This window comes from Ascaphus truei, unplaced genomic scaffold, assembly GCF_040206685.1.
Source record: "Ascaphus truei isolate aAscTru1 unplaced genomic scaffold, aAscTru1.hap1 HAP1_SCAFFOLD_537, whole genome shotgun sequence".
Taxonomy (NCBI): domain Eukaryota; kingdom Metazoa; phylum Chordata; class Amphibia; order Anura; family Ascaphidae; genus Ascaphus; species Ascaphus truei.
Genome location: NW_027456868.1, coordinates 187,411 through 205,476, shown reverse-complemented (window position 1 = coordinate 205,476; position 18,066 = coordinate 187,411). Strand labels below are relative to the sequence as shown.

Genomic DNA, 18,066 nt, shown 5'->3' with positions numbered 1-18,066 from the left:
ACATATTTCCCAATCCAGAGCATTGGCCTTCAACCATGACAACAGGGACGCATTCACGGGCATCGTGAACGGCAATTAAAGGAAAAAGGATGCATTGGCCGGGAATCGAACCCGAATTCTACCACTGAACCACCAATGCTGCACTGCAATGAAGGATACAGTTCGCAGAGGCCATCGTGAAAAGAAACGCCGATGTCAACAATCAGAGAGGATATACCAGCATGCGACAACACATTCCAGTGGCCTAAATGAAAGTTTAACCTTCGCACACCTTTCAAGGGATCCTGGTGTCACAAGCGGTAAAAGGAAACATCGTGACTGACTGACCAAAAGATGGGCTTGTGAGCGCTACCCAACCACCTCCAATGGTTTCATTACTATAACGGCAATATAATATGGCACATTGCAATATGTCGCGGTATATATCAAGTTTGGCCGGGCGGCACTATGTTGCAATGATTAAGGAAAGTCATCTGAACGACCAACCATCAGCTCAAAGATGATAAAGATAGCAGTGCCAACTGTGACTGTTCCCTGCCGGTACTGAGCGTGGGATGATACCGCATGCTATATGGTTTTAAATGTTTTAACCTAGCCGTCAGTTAAATGGTGATAATTCCCATGCGCGGTATTATCGATACACGCTTTGAATCTATGCGAGAAATACTTCACGAGTGACTGGTGGTAAAATGTCGCTGTCCTGGATGAATTAGGGAAGTATCCACAATAGTTGCCTGCATGCGGAACCCCGGAAGAGTCAACCAGACGTTGCAGTCTGGTAACCACCGAGACACATCCGTTTATCTAGCTGCGAGGCTGGCTAGTCCCACTGATTTGCCCTGACGAAGCTCCGTACGTAGAGGAGTAAGAAACACGTCGGGTGCGATGACGTCATTCGCTCTGATGTCTCGGCAGGCAGGCACGCACACGCGTTGAGCGGTTCTCATCCTTCCCTTCCACCCCCCCCCCACCCACCCCCCCCCCACCCACCCAACTCAACCCTGTTTTGTATTCTGAGTGTAGCTAGCAATAGCCTCAGAATAATGTAGATTGAATTATTTAGCGTACAGGACACTACAGTCCACACAAAGGTATATGGCCTACCTTGAATGTCAAGAACATAGTGAGGCGAAACCCTTGCTTGCTTCAAAAGGTAAGCCATTTGTGTGTGTCATTTGATTTCTCATCTCTGTCTACACATATTTCCCAATCCAGAGCATTGGCCTTCAACCATGACAACAGGGACGCATTCACGGGCATCGTGAACGGCAATTAAAGGAAAAAGGATGCATTGGCCGGGAATCGAACCCGGGCCTCCCGCGTGGCAGGCGAGAATTCTACCACTGAACCACCAATGCTGCACTGCAATGAAGGATACAGTTCGCAGAGGCCATCGTGAAAAGAAACGCCGATGTCAACAATCAGAGAGGATATACCAGCATGCGACAACACATTCCAGTGGCCTAAATGAAAGTTTAACCTTCGCACACCTTTCAAGGGATCCTGGTGTCACAAGCGGTAAAAGGAAACATCGTGACTGACTGACCAAAAGATGGGCTTGTGAGCGCTACCCAACCACCTCCAATGGTTTCATTACTATAACGGCAATATAATACAGTCCACACAAAGGTATATGGCCTACCTTGAATGTCAAGAACATAGTGAGGCGAAACCCTTGCTTGCTTCAAAAGGTAAGCCATTTGTGTGTGTCATTTGATTTCTCATCTCTGTCTACACATATTTCCCAATCCAGAGCATTGGCCTTCAACCATGACAACAGGGACGCATTCACGGGCATCGTGAACGGCAATTAAAGGAAAAAGGATGCATTGGCCGGGAATCGAACCCGGGCCTCCCGCGTGGCAGGCGAGAATTCTACCACTGAACCACCAATGCTGCACTGCAATGAAGGATACAGTTCGCAGAGGCCATCGTGAAAAGAAACGCCGATGTCAACAATCAGAGAGGATATACCAGCATGCGACAACACATTCCAGTGGCCTAAATGAAAGTTTAACCTTCGCACACCTTTCAAGGGATCCTGGTGTCACAAGCGGTAAAAGGAAACATCGTGACTGACTGACCAAAAGATGGGCTTGTGAGCGCTACCCAACCACCTCCAATGGTTTCATTACTATAACGGCAATATAATATGGCACATTGCAATATGTCGCGGTATATATCAAGTTTGGCCGGGCGGCACTATGTTGCAATGATTAAGGAAAGTCATCTGAACGACCAACCATCAGCTCAAAGATGATAAAGATAGCAGTGCCAACTGTGACTGTTCCCTGCCGGTACTGAGCGTGGGATGATACCGCATGCTATATGGTTTTAAATGTTTTAACCTAGCCGTCAGTTAAATGGTGATAATTCCCATGCGCGGTATTATCGATACACGCTTTGAATCTATGCGAGAAATACTTCACGAGTGACTGGTGGTAAAATGTCGCTGTCCTGGATGAATTAGGGAAGTATCCACAATAGTTGCCTGCATGCGGAACCCCGGAAGAGTCAACCAGACGTTGCAGTCTGGTAACCACCGAGACACATCCGTTTATCTAGCTGCGAGGCTGGCTAGTCCCACTGATTTGCCCTGACGAAGCTCCGTACGTAGAGGAGTAAGAAACACGTCGGGTGCGATGACGTCATTCGCTCTGATGTCTCGGCAGGCAGGCACGCACACGCGTTGAGCGGTTCTCATCCTTCCCTTCCACCCCCCCCCCCACCCACCCACCCACCCACCCACCCAACTCAACCCTGTTTTGTATTCTGAGTGTAGCTAGCAATAGCCTCAGAATAATGTAGATTGAATTATTTAGCGTACAGGACACTACAGTCCACACAAAGGTATATGGCCTACCTTGAATGTCAAGAACATAGTGAGGCGAAACCCTTGCTTGCTTCAAAAGGTAAGCCATTTGTGTGTGTCATTTGATTTCTCATCTCTGTCTACACATATTTCCCAATCCAGAGCATTGGCCTTCAACCATGACAACAGGGACGCATTCACGGGCATCGTGAACGGCAATTAAAGGAAAAAGGATGCATTGGCCGGGAATCGAACCCGGGCCTCCCGCGTGGCAGGCGAGAATTCTACCACTGAACCACCAATGCTGCACTGCAATGAAGGATACAGTTCGCAGAGGCCATCGTGAAAAGAAACGCCGATGTCAACAATCAGAGAGGATATACCAGCATGCGACAACACATTCCAGTGGCCTAAATGAAAGTTTAACCTTCGCACACCTTTCAAGGGATCCTGGTGTCACAAGCGGTAAAAGGAAACATCGTGACTGACTGACCAAAAGATGGGCTTGTGAGCGCTACCCAACCACCTCCAATGGTTTCATTACTATAACGGCAATATAATATGGCACATTGCAATATGTCGCGGTATATATCAAGTTTGGCCGGGCGGCACTATGTTGCAATGATTAAGGAAAGTCATCTGAACGACCAACCATCAGCTCAAAGATGATAAAGATAGCAGTGCCAACTGTGACTGTTCCCTGCCGGTACTGAGCGTGGGATGATACCGCATGCTATATGGTTTTAAATGTTTTAACCTAGCCGTCAGTTAAATGGTGATAATTCCCATGCGCGGTATTATCGATACACGCTTTGAATCTATGCGAGAAATACTTCACGAGTGACTGGTGGTAAAATGTCGCTGTCCTGGATGAATTAGGGAAGTATCCACAATAGTTGCCTGCATGCGGAACCCCGGAAGAGTCAACCAGACGTTGCAGTCTGGTAACCACCGAGACACATCCGTTTATCTAGCTGCGAGGCTGGCTAGTCCCACTGATTTGCCCTGACGAAGCTCCGTACGTAGAGGAGTAAGAAAACGCCGATGTCAACAATCAGAGAGGATATACCAGCATGCGACAACACATTCCAGTGGCCTAAATGAAAGTTTAACCTTCGCACACCTTTCAAGGGATCCTGGTGTCACAAGCGGTAAAAGGAAACATCGTGACTGACTGACCAAAAGATGGGCTTGTGAGCGCTACCCAACCACCTCCAATGGTTTCATTACTATAACGGCAATATAATACAGTCCACACAAAGGTATATGGCCTACCTTGAATGTCAAGAACATAGTGAGGCGAAACCCTTGCTTGCTTCAAAAGGTAAGCCATTTGTGTGTGTCATTTGATTTCTCATCTCTGTCTACACATATTTCCCAATCCAGAGCATTGGCCTTCAACCATGACAACAGGGACGCATTCACGGGCATCGTGAACGGCAATTAAAGGAAAAAGGATGCATTGGCCGGGAATCGAACCCGGGCCTCCCGCGTGGCAGGCGAGAATTCTACCACTGAACCACCAATGCTGCACTGCAATGAAGGATACAGTTCGCAGAGGCCATCGTGAAAAGAAACGCCGATGTCAACAATCAGAGAGGATATACCAGCATGCGACAACACATTCCAGTGGCCTAAATGAAAGTTTAACCTTCGCACACCTTTCAAGGGATCCTGGTGTCACAAGCGGTAAAAGGAAACATCGTGACTGACTGACCAAAAGATGGGCTTGTGAGCGCTACCCAACCACCTCCAATGGTTTCATTACTATAACGGCAATATAATATGGCACATTGCAATATGTCGCGGTATATATCAAGTTTGGCCGGGCGGCACTATGTTGCAATGATTAAGGAAAGTCATCTGAACGACCAACCATCAGCTCAAAGATGATAAAGATAGCAGTGCCAACTGTGACTGTTCCCTGCCGGTACTGAGCGTGGGATGATACCGCATGCTATATGGTTTTAAATGTTTTAACCTAGCCGTCAGTTAAATGGTGATAATTCCCATGCGCGGTATTATCGATACACGCTTTGAATCTATGCGAGAAATACTTCACGAGTGACTGGTGGTAAAATGTCGCTGTCCTGGATGAATTAGGGAAGTATCCACAATAGTTGCCTGCATGCGGAACCCCGGAAGAGTCAACCAGACGTTGCAGTCTGGTAACCACCGAGACACATCCGTTTATCTAGCTGCGAGGCTGGCTAGTCCCACTGATTTGCCCTGACGAAGCTCCGTACGTAGAGGAGTAAGAAACACGTCGGGTGCGATGACGTCATTCGCTCTGATGTCTCGGCAGGCAGGCACGCACACGCGTTGAGCGGTTCTCATCCTTCCCTTCCACCCCCCCCCCCCACCCACCCACCCACCCACCCACCCAACTCAACCCTGTTTTGTATTCTGAGTGTAGCTAGCAATAGCCTCAGAATAATGTAGATTGAATTATTTAGCGTACAGGACACTACAGTCCACACAAAGGTATATGGCCTACCTTGAATGTCAAGAACATAGTGAGGCGAAACCCTTGCTTGCTTCAAAAGGTAAGCCATTTGTGTGTGTCATTTGATTTCTCATCTCTGTCTACACATATTTCCCAATCCAGAGCATTGGCCTTCAACCATGACAACAGGGACGCATTCACGGGCATCGTGAACGGCAATTAAAGGAAAAAGGATGCATTGGCCGGGAATCGAACCCGGGCCTCCCGCGTGGCAGGCGAGAATTCTACCACTGAACCACCAATGCTGCACTGCAATGAAGGATACAGTTCGCAGAGGCCATCGTGAAAAGAAACGCCGATGTCAACAATCAGAGAGGATATACCAGCATGCGACAACACATTCCAGTGGCCTAAATGAAAGTTTAACCTTCGCACACCTTTCAAGGGATCCTGGTGTCACAAGCGGTAAAAGGAAACATCGTGACTGACTGACCAAAAGATGGGCTTGTGAGCGCTACCCAACCACCTCCAATGGTTTCATTACTATAACGGCAATATAATACAGTCCACACAAAGGTATATGGCCTACCTTGAATGTCAAGAACATAGTGAGGCGAAACCCTTGCTTGCTTCAAAAGGTAAGCCATTTGTGTGTGTCATTTGATTTCTCATCTCTGTCTACACATATTTCCCAATCCAGAGCATTGGCCTTCAACCATGACAACAGGGACGCATTCACGGGCATCGTGAACGGCAATTAAAGGAAAAAGGATGCATTGGCCGGGAATCGAACCCGGGCCTCCCGCGTGGCAGGCGAGAATTCTACCACTGAACCACCAATGCTGCACTGCAATGAAGGATACAGTTCGCAGAGGCCATCGTGAAAAGAAACGCCGATGTCAACAATCAGAGAGGATATACCAGCATGCGACAACACATTCCAGTGGCCTAAATGAAAGTTTAACCTTCGCACACCTTTCAAGGGATCCTGGTGTCACAAGCGGTAAAAGGAAACATCGTGACTGACTGACCAAAAGATGGGCTTGTGAGCGCTACCCAACCACCTCCAATGGTTTCATTACTATAACGGCAATATAATATGGCACATTGCAATATGTCGCGGTATATATCAAGTTTGGCCGGGCGGCACTATGTTGCAATGATTAAGGAAAGTCATCTGAACGACCAACCATCAGCTCAAAGATGATAAAGATAGCAGTGCCAACTGTGACTGTTCCCTGCCGGTACTGAGCGTGGGATGATACCGCATGCTATATGGTTTTAAATGTTTTAACCTAGCCGTCAGTTAAATGGTGATAATTCCCATGCGCGGTATTATCGATACACGCTTTGAATCTATGCGAGAAATACTTCACGAGTGACTGGTGGTAAAATGTCGCTGTCCTGGATGAATTAGGGAAGTATCCACAATAGTTGCCTGCATGCGGAACCCCGGAAGAGTCAACCAGACGTTGCAGTCTGGTAACCACCGAGACACATCCGTTTATCTAGCTGCGAGGCTGGCTAGTCCCACTGATTTGCCCTGACGAAGCTCCGTACGTAGAGGAGTAAGAAACACGTCGGGTGCGATGACGTCATTCGCTCTGATGTCTCGGCAGGCAGGCACGCACACGCGTTGAGCGGTTCTCATCCTTCCCTTCCACCCCCCCCCCCACCCACCCACCCACCCACCCACCCAACTCAACCCTGTTTTGTATTCTGAGTGTAGCTAGCAATAGCCTCAGAATAATGTAGATTGAATTATTTAGCGTACAGGACACTACAGTCCACACAAAGGTATATGGCCTACCTTGAATGTCAAGAACATAGTGAGGCGAAACCCTTGCTTGCTTCAAAAGGTAAGCCATTTGTGTGTGTCATTTGATTTCTCATCTCTGTCTACACATATTTCCCAATCCAGAGCATTGGCCTTCAACCATGACAACAGGGACGCATTCACGGGCATCGTGAACGGCAATTAAAGGAAAAAGGATGCATTGGCCGGGAATCGAACCCGAATTCTACCACTGAACCACCAATGCTGCACTGCAATGAAGGATACAGTTCGCAGAGGCCATCGTGAAAAGAAACGCCGATGTCAACAATCAGAGAGGATATACCAGCATGCGACAACACATTCCAGTGGCCTAAATGAAAGTTTAACCTTCGCACACCTTTCAAGGGATCCTGGTGTCACAAGCGGTAAAAGGAAACATCGTGACTGACTGACCAAAAGATGGGCTTGTGAGCGCTACCCAACCACCTCCAATGGTTTCATTACTATAACGGCAATATAATATGGCACATTGCAATATGTCGCGGTATATATCAAGTTTGGCCGGGCGGCACTATGTTGCAATGATTAAGGAAAGTCATCTGAACGACCAACCATCAGCTCAAAGATGATAAAGATAGCAGTGCCAACTGTGACTGTTCCCTGCCGGTACTGAGCGTGGGATGATACCGCATGCTATATGGTTTTAAATGTTTTAACCTAGCCGTCAGTTAAATGGTGATAATTCCCATGCGCGGTATTATCGATACACGCTTTGAATCTATGCGAGAAATACTTCACGAGTGACTGGTGGTAAAATGTCGCTGTCCTGGATGAATTAGGGAAGTATCCACAATAGTTGCCTGCATGCGGAACCCCGGAAGAGTCAACCAGACGTTGCAGTCTGGTAACCACCGAGACACATCCGTTTATCTAGCTGCGAGGCTGGCTAGTCCCACTGATTTGCCCTGACGAAGCTCCGTACGTAGAGGAGTAAGAAACACGTCGGGTGCGATGACGTCATTCGCTCTGATGTCTCGGCAGGCAGGCACGCACACGCGTTGAGCGGTTCTCATCCTTCCCTTCCACCCCCCCCCCCACCCACCCACCCACCCACCCACCCACCCAACTCAACCCTGTTTTGTATTCTGAGTGTAGCTAGCAATAGCCTCAGAATAATGTAGATTGAATTATTTAGCGTACAGGACACTACAGTCCACACAAAGGTATATGGCCTACCTTGAATGTCAAGAACATAGTGAGGCGAAACCCTTGCTTGCTTCAAAAGGTAAGCCATTTGTGTGTGTCATTTGATTTCTCATCTCTGTCTACACATATTTCCCAATCCAGAGCATTGGCCTTCAACCATGACAACAGGGACGCATTCACGGGCATCGTGAACGGCAATTAAAGGAAAAAGGATGCATTGGCCGGGAATCGAACCCGAATTCTACCACTGAACCACCAATGCTGCACTGCAATGAAGGATACAGTTCGCAGAGGCCATCGTGAAAAGAAACGCCGATGTCAACAATCAGAGAGGATATACCAGCATGCGACAACACATTCCAGTGGCCTAAATGAAAGTTTAACCTTCGCACACCTTTCAAGGGATCCTGGTGTCACAAGCGGTAAAAGGAAACATCGTGACTGACTGACCAAAAGATGGGCTTGTGAGCGCTACCCAACCACCTCCAATGGTTTCATTACTATAACGGCAATATAATATGGCACATTGCAATATGTCGCGGTATATATCAAGTTTGGCCGGGCGGCACTATGTTGCAATGATTAAGGAAAGTCATCTGAACGACCAACCATCAGCTCAAAGATGATAAAGATAGCAGTGCCAACTGTGACTGTTCCCTGCCGGTACTGAGCGTGGGATGATACCGCATGCTATATGGTTTTAAATGTTTTAACCTAGCCGTCAGTTAAATGGTGATAATTCCCATGCGCGGTATTATCGATACACGCTTTGAATCTATGCGAGAAATACTTCACGAGTGACTGGTGGTAAAATGTCGCTGTCCTGGATGAATTAGGGAAGTATCCACAATAGTTGCCTGCATGCGGAACCCCGGAAGAGTCAACCAGACGTTGCAGTCTGGTAACCACCGAGACACATCCGTTTATCTAGCTGCGAGGCTGGCTAGTCCCACTGATTTGCCCTGACGAAGCTCCGTACGTAGAGGAGTAAGAAACACGTCGGGTGCGATGACGTCATTCGCTCTGATGTCTCGGCAGGCAGGCACGCACACGCGTTGAGCGGTTCTCATCCTTCCCTTCCACCCCCCCCCCCACCCACCCACCCAACTCAACCCTGTTTTGTATTCTGAGTGTAGCTAGCAATAGCCTCAGAATAATGTAGATTGAATTATTTAGCGTACAGGACACTACAGTCCACACAAAGGTATATGGCCTACCTTGAATGTCAAGAACATAGTGAGGCGAAACCCTTGCTTGCTTCAAAAGGTAAGCCATTTGTGTGTGTCATTTGATTTCTCATCTCTGTCTACACATATTTCCCAATCCAGAGCATTGGCCTTCAACCATGACAACAGGGACGCATTCACGGGCATCGTGAACGGCAATTAAAGGAAAAAGGATGCATTGGCCGGGAATCGAACCCGAATTCTACCACTGAACCACCAATGCTGCACTGCAATGAAGGATACAGTTCGCAGAGGCCATCGTGAAAAGAAACGCCGATGTCAACAATCAGAGAGGATATACCAGCATGCGACAACACATTCCAGTGGCCTAAATGAAAGTTTAACCTTCGCACACCTTTCAAGGGATCCTGGTGTCACAAGCGGTAAAAGGAAACATCGTGACTGACTGACCAAAAGATGGGCTTGTGAGCGCTACCCAACCACCTCCAATGGTTTCATTACTATAACGGCAATATAATATGGCACATTGCAATATGTCGCGGTATATATCAAGTTTGGCCGGGCGGCACTATGTTGCAATGATTAAGGAAAGTCATCTGAACGACCAACCATCAGCTCAAAGATGATAAAGATAGCAGTGCCAACTGTGACTGTTCCCTGCCGGTACTGAGCGTGGGATGATACCGCATGCTATATGGTTTTAAATGTTTTAACCTAGCCGTCAGTTAAATGGTGATAATTCCCATGCGCGGTATTATCGATACACGCTTTGAATCTATGCGAGAAATACTTCACGAGTGACTGGTGGTAAAATGTCGCTGTCCTGGATGAATTAGGGAAGTATCCACAATAGTTGCCTGCATGCGGAACCCCGGAAGAGTCAACCAGACGTTGCAGTCTGGTAACCACCGAGACACATCCGTTTATCTAGCTGCGAGGCTGGCTAGTCCCACTGATTTGCCCTGACGAAGCTCCGTACGTAGAGGAGTAAGAAACACGTCGGGTGCGATGACGTCATTCGCTCTGATGTCTCGGCAGGCAGGCACGCACACGCGTTGAGCGGTTCTCATCCTTCCCTTCCACCCCCCCCCCACCCACCCACCCAACTCAACCCTGTTTTGTATTCTGAGTGTAGCTAGCAATAGCCTCAGAATAATGTAGATTGAATTATTTAGCGTACAGGACACTACAGTCCACACAAAGGTATATGGCCTACCTTGAATGTCAAGAACATAGTGAGGCGAAACCCTTGCTTGCTTCAAAAGGTAAGCCATTTGTGTGTGTCATTTGATTTCTCATCTCTGTCTACACATATTTCCCAATCCAGAGCATTGGCCTTCAACCATGACAACAGGGACGCATTCACGGGCATCGTGAACGGCAATTAAAGGAAAAAGGATGCATTGGCCGGGAATCGAACCCGGGCCTCCCGCGTGGCAGGCGAGAATTCTACCACTGAACCACCAATGCTGCACTGCAATGAAGGATACAGTTCGCAGAGGCCATCGTGAAAAGAAACGCCGATGTCAACAATCAGAGAGGATATACCAGCATGCGACAACACATTCCAGTGGCCTAAATGAAAGTTTAACCTTCGCACACCTTTCAAGGGATCCTGGTGTCACAAGCGGTAAAAGGAAACATCGTGACTGACTGACCAAAAGATGGGCTTGTGAGCGCTACCCAACCACCTCCAATGGTTTCATTACTATAACGGCAATATAATATGGCACATTGCAATATGTCGCGGTATATATCAAGTTTGGCCGGGCGGCACTATGTTGCAATGATTAAGGAAAGTCATCTGAACGACCAACCATCAGCTCAAAGATGATAAAGATAGCAGTGCCAACTGTGACTGTTCCCTGCCGGTACTGAGCGTGGGATGATACCGCATGCTATATGGTTTTAAATGTTTTAACCTAGCCGTCAGTTAAATGGTGATAATTCCCATGCGCGGTATTATCGATACACGCTTTGAATCTATGCGAGAAATACTTCACGAGTGACTGGTGGTAAAATGTCGCTGTCCTGGATGAATTAGGGAAGTATCCACAATAGTTGCCTGCATGCGGAACCCCGGAAGAGTCAACCAGACGTTGCAGTCTGGTAACCACCGAGACACATCCGTTTATCTAGCTGCGAGGCTGGCTAGTCCCACTGATTTGCCCTGACGAAGCTCCGTACGTAGAGGAGTAAGAAACACGTCGGGTGCGATGACGTCATTCGCTCTGATGTCTCGGCAGGCAGGCACGCACACGCGTTGAGCGGTTCTCATCCTTCCCTTCCACCCCCCCCCCACCCACCCCCCCCCACCCACCCACCCACCCACCCACCCAACTCAACCCTGTTTTGTATTCTGAGTGTAGCTAGCAATAGCCTCAGAATAATGTAGATTGAATTATTTAGCGTACAGGACACTACAGTCCACACAAAGGTATATGGCCTACCTTGAATGTCAAGAACATAGTGAGGCGAAACCCTTGCTTGCTTCAAAAGGTAAGCCATTTGTGTGTGTCATTTGATTTCTCATCTCTGTCTACACATATTTCCCAATCCAGAGCATTGGCCTTCAACCATGACAACAGGGACGCATTCACGGGCATCGTGAACGGCAATTAAAGGAAAAAGGATGCATTGGCCGGGAATCGAACCCGAATTCTACCACTGAACCACCAATGCTGCACTGCAATGAAGGATACAGTTCGCAGAGGCCATCGTGAAAAGAAACGCCGATGTCAACAATCAGAGAGGATATACCAGCATGCGACAACACATTCCAGTGGCCTAAATGAAAGTTTAACCTTCGCACACCTTTCAAGGGATCCTGGTGTCACAAGCGGTAAAAGGAAACATCGTGACTGACTGACCAAAAGATGGGCTTGTGAGCGCTACCCAACCACCTCCAATGGTTTCATTACTATAACGGCAATATAATATGGCACATTGCAATATGTCGCGGTATATATCAAGTTTGGCCGGGCGGCACTATGTTGCAATGATTAAGGAAAGTCATCTGAACGACCAACCATCAGCTCAAAGATGATAAAGATAGCAGTGCCAACTGTGACTGTTCCCTGCCGGTACTGAGCGTGGGATGATACCGCATGCTATATGGTTTTAAATGTTTTAACCTAGCCGTCAGTTAAATGGTGATAATTCCCATGCGCGGTATTATCGATACACGCTTTGAATCTATGCGAGAAATACTTCACGAGTGACTGGTGGTAAAATGTCGCTGTCCTGGATGAATTAGGGAAGTATCCACAATAGTTGCCTGCATGCGGAACCCCGGAAGAGTCAACCAGACGTTGCAGTCTGGTAACCACCGAGACACATCCGTTTATCTAGCTGCGAGGCTGGCTAGTCCCACTGATTTGCCCTGACGAAGCTCCGTACGTAGAGGAGTAAGAAACACGTCGGGTGCGATGACGTCATTCGCTCTGATGTCTCGGCAGGCAGGCACGCACACGCGTTGAGCGGTTCTCATCCTTCCCTTCCACCCCCCCCCCCACCCACCCACCCACCCACCCACCCACCCAACTCAACCCTGTTTTGTATTCTGAGTGTAGCTAGCAATAGCCTCAGAATAATGTAGATTGAATTATTTAGCGTACAGGACACTACAGTCCACACAAAGGTATATGGCCTACCTTGAATGTCAAGAACATAGTGAGGCGAAACCCTTGCTTGCTTCAAAAGGTAAGCCATTTGTGTGTGTCATTTGATTTCTCATCTCTGTCTACACATATTTCCCAATCCAGAGCATTGGCCTTCAACCATGACAACAGGGACGCATTCACGGGCATCGTGAACGGCAATTAAAGGAAAAAGGATGCATTGGCCGGGAATCGAACCCGGGCCTCCCGCGTGGCAGGCGAGAATTCTACCACTGAACCACCAATGCTGCACTGCAATGAAGGATACAGTTCGCAGAGGCCATCGTGAAAAGAAACGCCGATGTCAACAATCAGAGAGGATATACCAGCATGCGACAACACATTCCAGTGGCCTAAATGAAAGTTTAACCTTCGCACACCTTTCAAGGGATCCTGGTGTCACAAGCGGTAAAAGGAAACATCGTGACTGACTGACCAAAAGATGGGCTTGTGAGCGCTACCCAACCACCTCCAATGGTTTCATTACTATAACGGCAATATAATATGGCACATTGCAATATGTCGCGGTATATATCAAGTTTGGCCGGGCGGCACTATGTTGCAATGATTAAGGAAAGTCATCTGAACGACCAACCATCAGCTCAAAGATGATAAAGATAGCAGTGCCAACTGTGACTGTTCCCTGCCGGTACTGAGCGTGGGATGATACCGCATGCTATATGGTTTTAAATGTTTTAACCTAGCCGTCAGTTAAATGGTGATAATTCCCATGCGCGGTATTATCGATACACGCTTTGAATCTATGCGAGAAATACTTCACGAGTGACTGGTGGTAAAATGTCGCTGTCCTGGATGAATTAGGGAAGTATCCACAATAGTTGCCTGCATGCGGAACCCCGGAAGAGTCAACCAGACGTTGCAGTCTGGTAACCACCGAGACACATCCGTTTATCTAGCTGCGAGGCTGGCTAGTCCCACTGATTTGCCCTGACGAAGCTCCGTACGTAGAGGAGTAAGAAACACGTCGGGTGCGATGACGTCATTCGCTCTGATGTCTCGGCAGGCAGGCACGCACACGCGTTGAGCGGTTCTCATCCTTCCCTTCCACCCCCCCCCCACCCACCCCCCCCCCACCCACCCAACTCAACCCTGTTTTGTATTCTGAGTGTAGCTAGCAATAGCCTCAGAATAATGTAGATTGAATTATTTAGCGTACAGGACACTACAGTCCACACAAAGGTATATGGCCTACCTTGAATGTCAAGAACATAGTGAGGCGAAACCCTTGCTTGCTTCAAAAGGTAAGCCATTTGTGTGTGTCATTTGATTTCTCATCTCTGTCTACACATATTTCCCAATCCAGAGCATTGGCCTTCAACCATGACAACAGGGACGCATTCACGGGCATCGTGAACGGCAATTAAAGGAAAAAGGATGCATTGGCCGGGAATCGAACCCGAATTCTACCACTGAACCACCAATGCTGCACTGCAATGAAGGATACAGTTCGCAGAGGCCATCGTGAAAAGAAACGCCGATGTCAACAATCAGAGAGGATATACCAGCATGCGACAACACATTCCAGTGGCCTAAATGAAAGTTTAACCTTCGCACACCTTTCAAGGGATCCTGGTGTCACAAGCGGTAAAAGGAAACATCGTGACTGACTGACCAAAAGATGGGCTTGTGAGCGCTACCCAACCACCTCCAATGGTTTCATTACTATAACGGCAATATAATATGGCACATTGCAATATGTCGCGGTATATATCAAGTTTGGCCGGGCGGCACTATGTTGCAATGATTAAGGAAAGTCATCTGAACGACCAACCATCAGCTCAAAGATGATAAAGATAGCAGTGCCAACTGTGACTGTTCCCTGCCGGTACTGAGCGTGGGATGATACCGCATGCTATATGGTTTTAAATGTTTTAACCTAGCCGTCAGTTAAATGGTGATAATTCCCATGCGCGGTATTATCGATACACGCTTTGAATCTATGCGAGAAATACTTCACGAGTGACTGGTGGTAAAATGTCGCTGTCCTGGATGAATTAGGGAAGTATCCACAATAGTTGCCTGCATGCGGAACCCCGGAAGAGTCAACCAGACGTTGCAGTCTGGTAACCACCGAGACACATCCGTTTATCTAGCTGCGAGGCTGGCTAGTCCCACTGATTTGCCCTGACGAAGCTCCGTACGTAGAGGAGTAAGAAACACGTCGGGTGCGATGACGTCATTCGCTCTGATGTCTCGGCAGGCAGGCACGCACACGCGTTGAGCGGTTCTCATCCTTCCCTTCCACCCCCCCCCCCACCCACCCACCCAACTCAACCCTGTTTTGTATTCTGAGTGTAGCTAGCAATAGCCTCAGAATAATGTAGATTGAATTATTTAGCGTACAGGACACTACAGTCCACACAAAGGTATATGGCCTACCTTGAATGTCAAGAACATAGTGAGGCGAAACCCTTGCTTGCTTCAAAAGGTAAGCCATTTGTGTGTGTCATTTGATTTCTCATCTCTGTCTACACATATTTCCCAATCCAGAGCATTGGCCTTCAACCATGACAACAGGGACGCATTCACGGGCATCGTGAACGGCAATTAAAGGAAAAAGGATGCATTGGCCGGGAATCGAACCCGGGCCTCCCGCGTGGCAGGCGAGAATTCTACCACTGAACCACCAATGCTGCACTGCAATGAAGGATACAGTTCGCAGAGGCCATCGTGAAAAGAAACGCCGATGTCAACAATCAGAGAGGATATACCAGCATGCGACAACACATTCCAGTGGCCTAAATGAAAGTTTAACCTTCGCACACCTTTCAAGGGATCCTGGTGTCACAAGCGGTAAAAGGAAACATCGTGACTGACTGACCAAAAGATGGGCTTGTGAGCGCTACCCAACCACCTCCAATGGTTTCATTACTATAACGGCAATATAATATGGCACATTGCAATATGTCGCGGTATATATCAAGTTTGGCCGGGCGGCACTATGTTGCAATGATTAAGGAAAGTCATCTGAACGACCAACCATCAGCTCAAAGATGATAAAGATAGCAGTGCCAACTGTGACTGTTCCCTGCCGGTACTGAGCGTGGGATGATACCGCATGCTATATGGTTTTAAATGTTTTAACCTAGCCGTCAGTTAAATGGTGATAATTCCCATGCGCGGTATTATCGATACACGCTTTGAATCTATGCGAGAAATACTTCACGAGTGACTGGTGGTAAAATGTCGCTGTCCTGGATGAATTAGGGAAGTATCCACAATAGTTGCCTGCATGCGGAACCCCGGAAGAGTCAACCAGACGTTGCAGTCTGGTAACCACCGAGACACATCCGTTTATCTAGCTGCGAGGCTGGCTAGTCCCACTGATTTGCCCTGACGAAGCTCCGTACGTAGAGGAGTAAGAAACACGTCGGGTGCGATGACGTCATTCGCTCTGATGTCTCGGCAGGCAGGCACGCACACGCGTTGAGCGGTTCTCATCCTTCCCTTCCACCCCCCCCCCCACCCACCCACCCACCCACCCACCCACCCAACTCAACCCTGTTTTGTATTCTGAGTGTAGCTAGCAATAGCCTCAGAATAATGTAGATTGAATTATTTAGCGTACAGGACACTACAGTCCACACAAAGGTATATGGCCTACCTTGAATGTCAAGAACATAGTGAGGCGAAACCCTTGCTTGCTTCAAAAGGTAAGCCATTTGTGTGTGTCATTTGATTTCTCATCTCTGTCTACACATATTTCCCAATCCAGAGCATTGGCCTTCAACCATGACAACAGGGACGCATTCACGGGCATCGTGAACGGCAATTAAAGGAAAAAGGATGCATTGGCCGGGAATCGAACCCGGGCCTCCCGCGTGGCAGGCGAGAATTCTACCACTGAACCACCAATGCTGCACTGCAATGAAGGATACAGTTCGCAGAGGCCATCGTGAAAAGAAACGCCGATGTCAACAATCAGAGAGGATATACCAGCATGCGACAACACATTCCAGTGGCCTAAATGAAAGTTTAACCTTCGCACACCTTTCAAGGGATCCTGGTGTCACAAGCGGTAAAAGGAAACATCGTGACTGACTGACCAAAAGATGGGCTTGTGAGCGCTACCCAACCACCTCCAATGGTTTCATTACTATAACGGCAATATAATATGGCACATTGCAATATGTCGCGGTATATATCAAGTTTGGCCGGGCGGCACTATGTTGCAATGATTAAGGAAAGTCATCTGAACGACCAACCATCAGCTCAAAGATGATAAAGATAGCAGTGCCAACTGTGACTGTTCCCTGCCGGTACTGAGCGTGGGATGATACCGCATGCTATATGGTTTTAAATGTTTTAACCTAGCCGTCAGTTAAATGGTGATAATTCCCATGCGCGGTATTATCGATACACGCTTTGAATCTATGCGAGAAATACTTCACGAGTGACTGGTGGTAAAATGTCGCTGTCCTGGATGAATTAGGGAAGTATCCACAATAGTTGCCTGCATGCGGAACCCCGGAAGAGTCAACCAGACGTTGCAGTCTGGTAACCACCGAGACACATCCGTTTATCTAGCTGCGAGGCTGGCTAGTCCCACTGATTTGCCCTGACGAAGCTCCGTACGTAGAGGAGTAAGAAACACGTCGGGTGCGATGACGTCATTCGCTCTGATGTCTCGGCAGGCAGGCACGCACACGCGTTGAGCGGTTCTCATCCTTCCCTTCCACCCCCCCCCCACCCACCCCCCCCCACCCACCCACCCACCCACCCACCCAACTCAACCCTGTTTTGTATTCTGAGTGTAGCTAGCAATAGCCTCAGAATAATGTAGATTGAATTATTTAGCGTACAGGACACTACAGTCCACACAAAGGTATATGGCCTACCTTGAATGTCAAGAACATAGTGAGGCGAAACCCTTGCTTGCTTCAAAAGGTAAGCCATTTGTGTGTGTCATTTGATTTCTCATCTCTGTCTACACATATTTCCCAATCCAGAGCATTGGC

The 18,066-nt window shown here is 48.0% G+C and overlaps 10 non-coding genes across 10 annotated transcripts; all 10 read right to left on the bottom strand.

The window, feature by feature from the left end:
- Positions 1-1,287: 1,287 nt before the first annotated feature.
- On the bottom strand, positions 1,288-1,358 carry TRNAG-GCC (transfer RNA glycine (anticodon GCC)). Its single transcript has one exon. It is a non-coding gene; the product is annotated as a tRNA-Gly (tRNA).
- Positions 1,359-1,825: 467 nt separating this feature from the next.
- Positions 1,826-1,896, bottom strand: TRNAG-GCC (transfer RNA glycine (anticodon GCC)). Its single transcript has one exon. It is a non-coding gene; the product is annotated as a tRNA-Gly (tRNA).
- Positions 1,897-3,046: 1,150 nt separating this feature from the next.
- TRNAG-GCC (transfer RNA glycine (anticodon GCC)) lies at positions 3,047-3,117 on the bottom strand. The gene has a single exon. It is a non-coding gene; the product is annotated as a tRNA-Gly (tRNA).
- Positions 3,118-4,270: 1,153 nt separating this feature from the next.
- On the bottom strand, positions 4,271-4,341 carry TRNAG-GCC (transfer RNA glycine (anticodon GCC)). The gene has a single exon. It is a non-coding gene; the product is annotated as a tRNA-Gly (tRNA).
- Positions 4,342-5,492: 1,151 nt separating this feature from the next.
- On the bottom strand, positions 5,493-5,563 carry TRNAG-GCC (transfer RNA glycine (anticodon GCC)). The gene has a single exon. It is a non-coding gene; the product is annotated as a tRNA-Gly (tRNA).
- Positions 5,564-6,030: 467 nt separating this feature from the next.
- On the bottom strand, positions 6,031-6,101 carry TRNAG-GCC (transfer RNA glycine (anticodon GCC)). Its single transcript has one exon. It is a non-coding gene; the product is annotated as a tRNA-Gly (tRNA).
- A 4,726-nt stretch (positions 6,102-10,827) lies between these two features.
- TRNAG-GCC (transfer RNA glycine (anticodon GCC)) lies at positions 10,828-10,898 on the bottom strand. The gene has a single exon. It is a non-coding gene; the product is annotated as a tRNA-Gly (tRNA).
- Positions 10,899-13,264: 2,366 nt separating this feature from the next.
- TRNAG-GCC (transfer RNA glycine (anticodon GCC)) lies at positions 13,265-13,335 on the bottom strand. Its single transcript has one exon. It is a non-coding gene; the product is annotated as a tRNA-Gly (tRNA).
- A 2,335-nt stretch (positions 13,336-15,670) lies between these two features.
- On the bottom strand, positions 15,671-15,741 carry TRNAG-GCC (transfer RNA glycine (anticodon GCC)). Its single transcript has one exon. It is a non-coding gene; the product is annotated as a tRNA-Gly (tRNA).
- A 1,154-nt stretch (positions 15,742-16,895) lies between these two features.
- Positions 16,896-16,966, bottom strand: TRNAG-GCC (transfer RNA glycine (anticodon GCC)). The gene has a single exon. It is a non-coding gene; the product is annotated as a tRNA-Gly (tRNA).
- Positions 16,967-18,066: the final 1,100 nt, after the last annotated feature.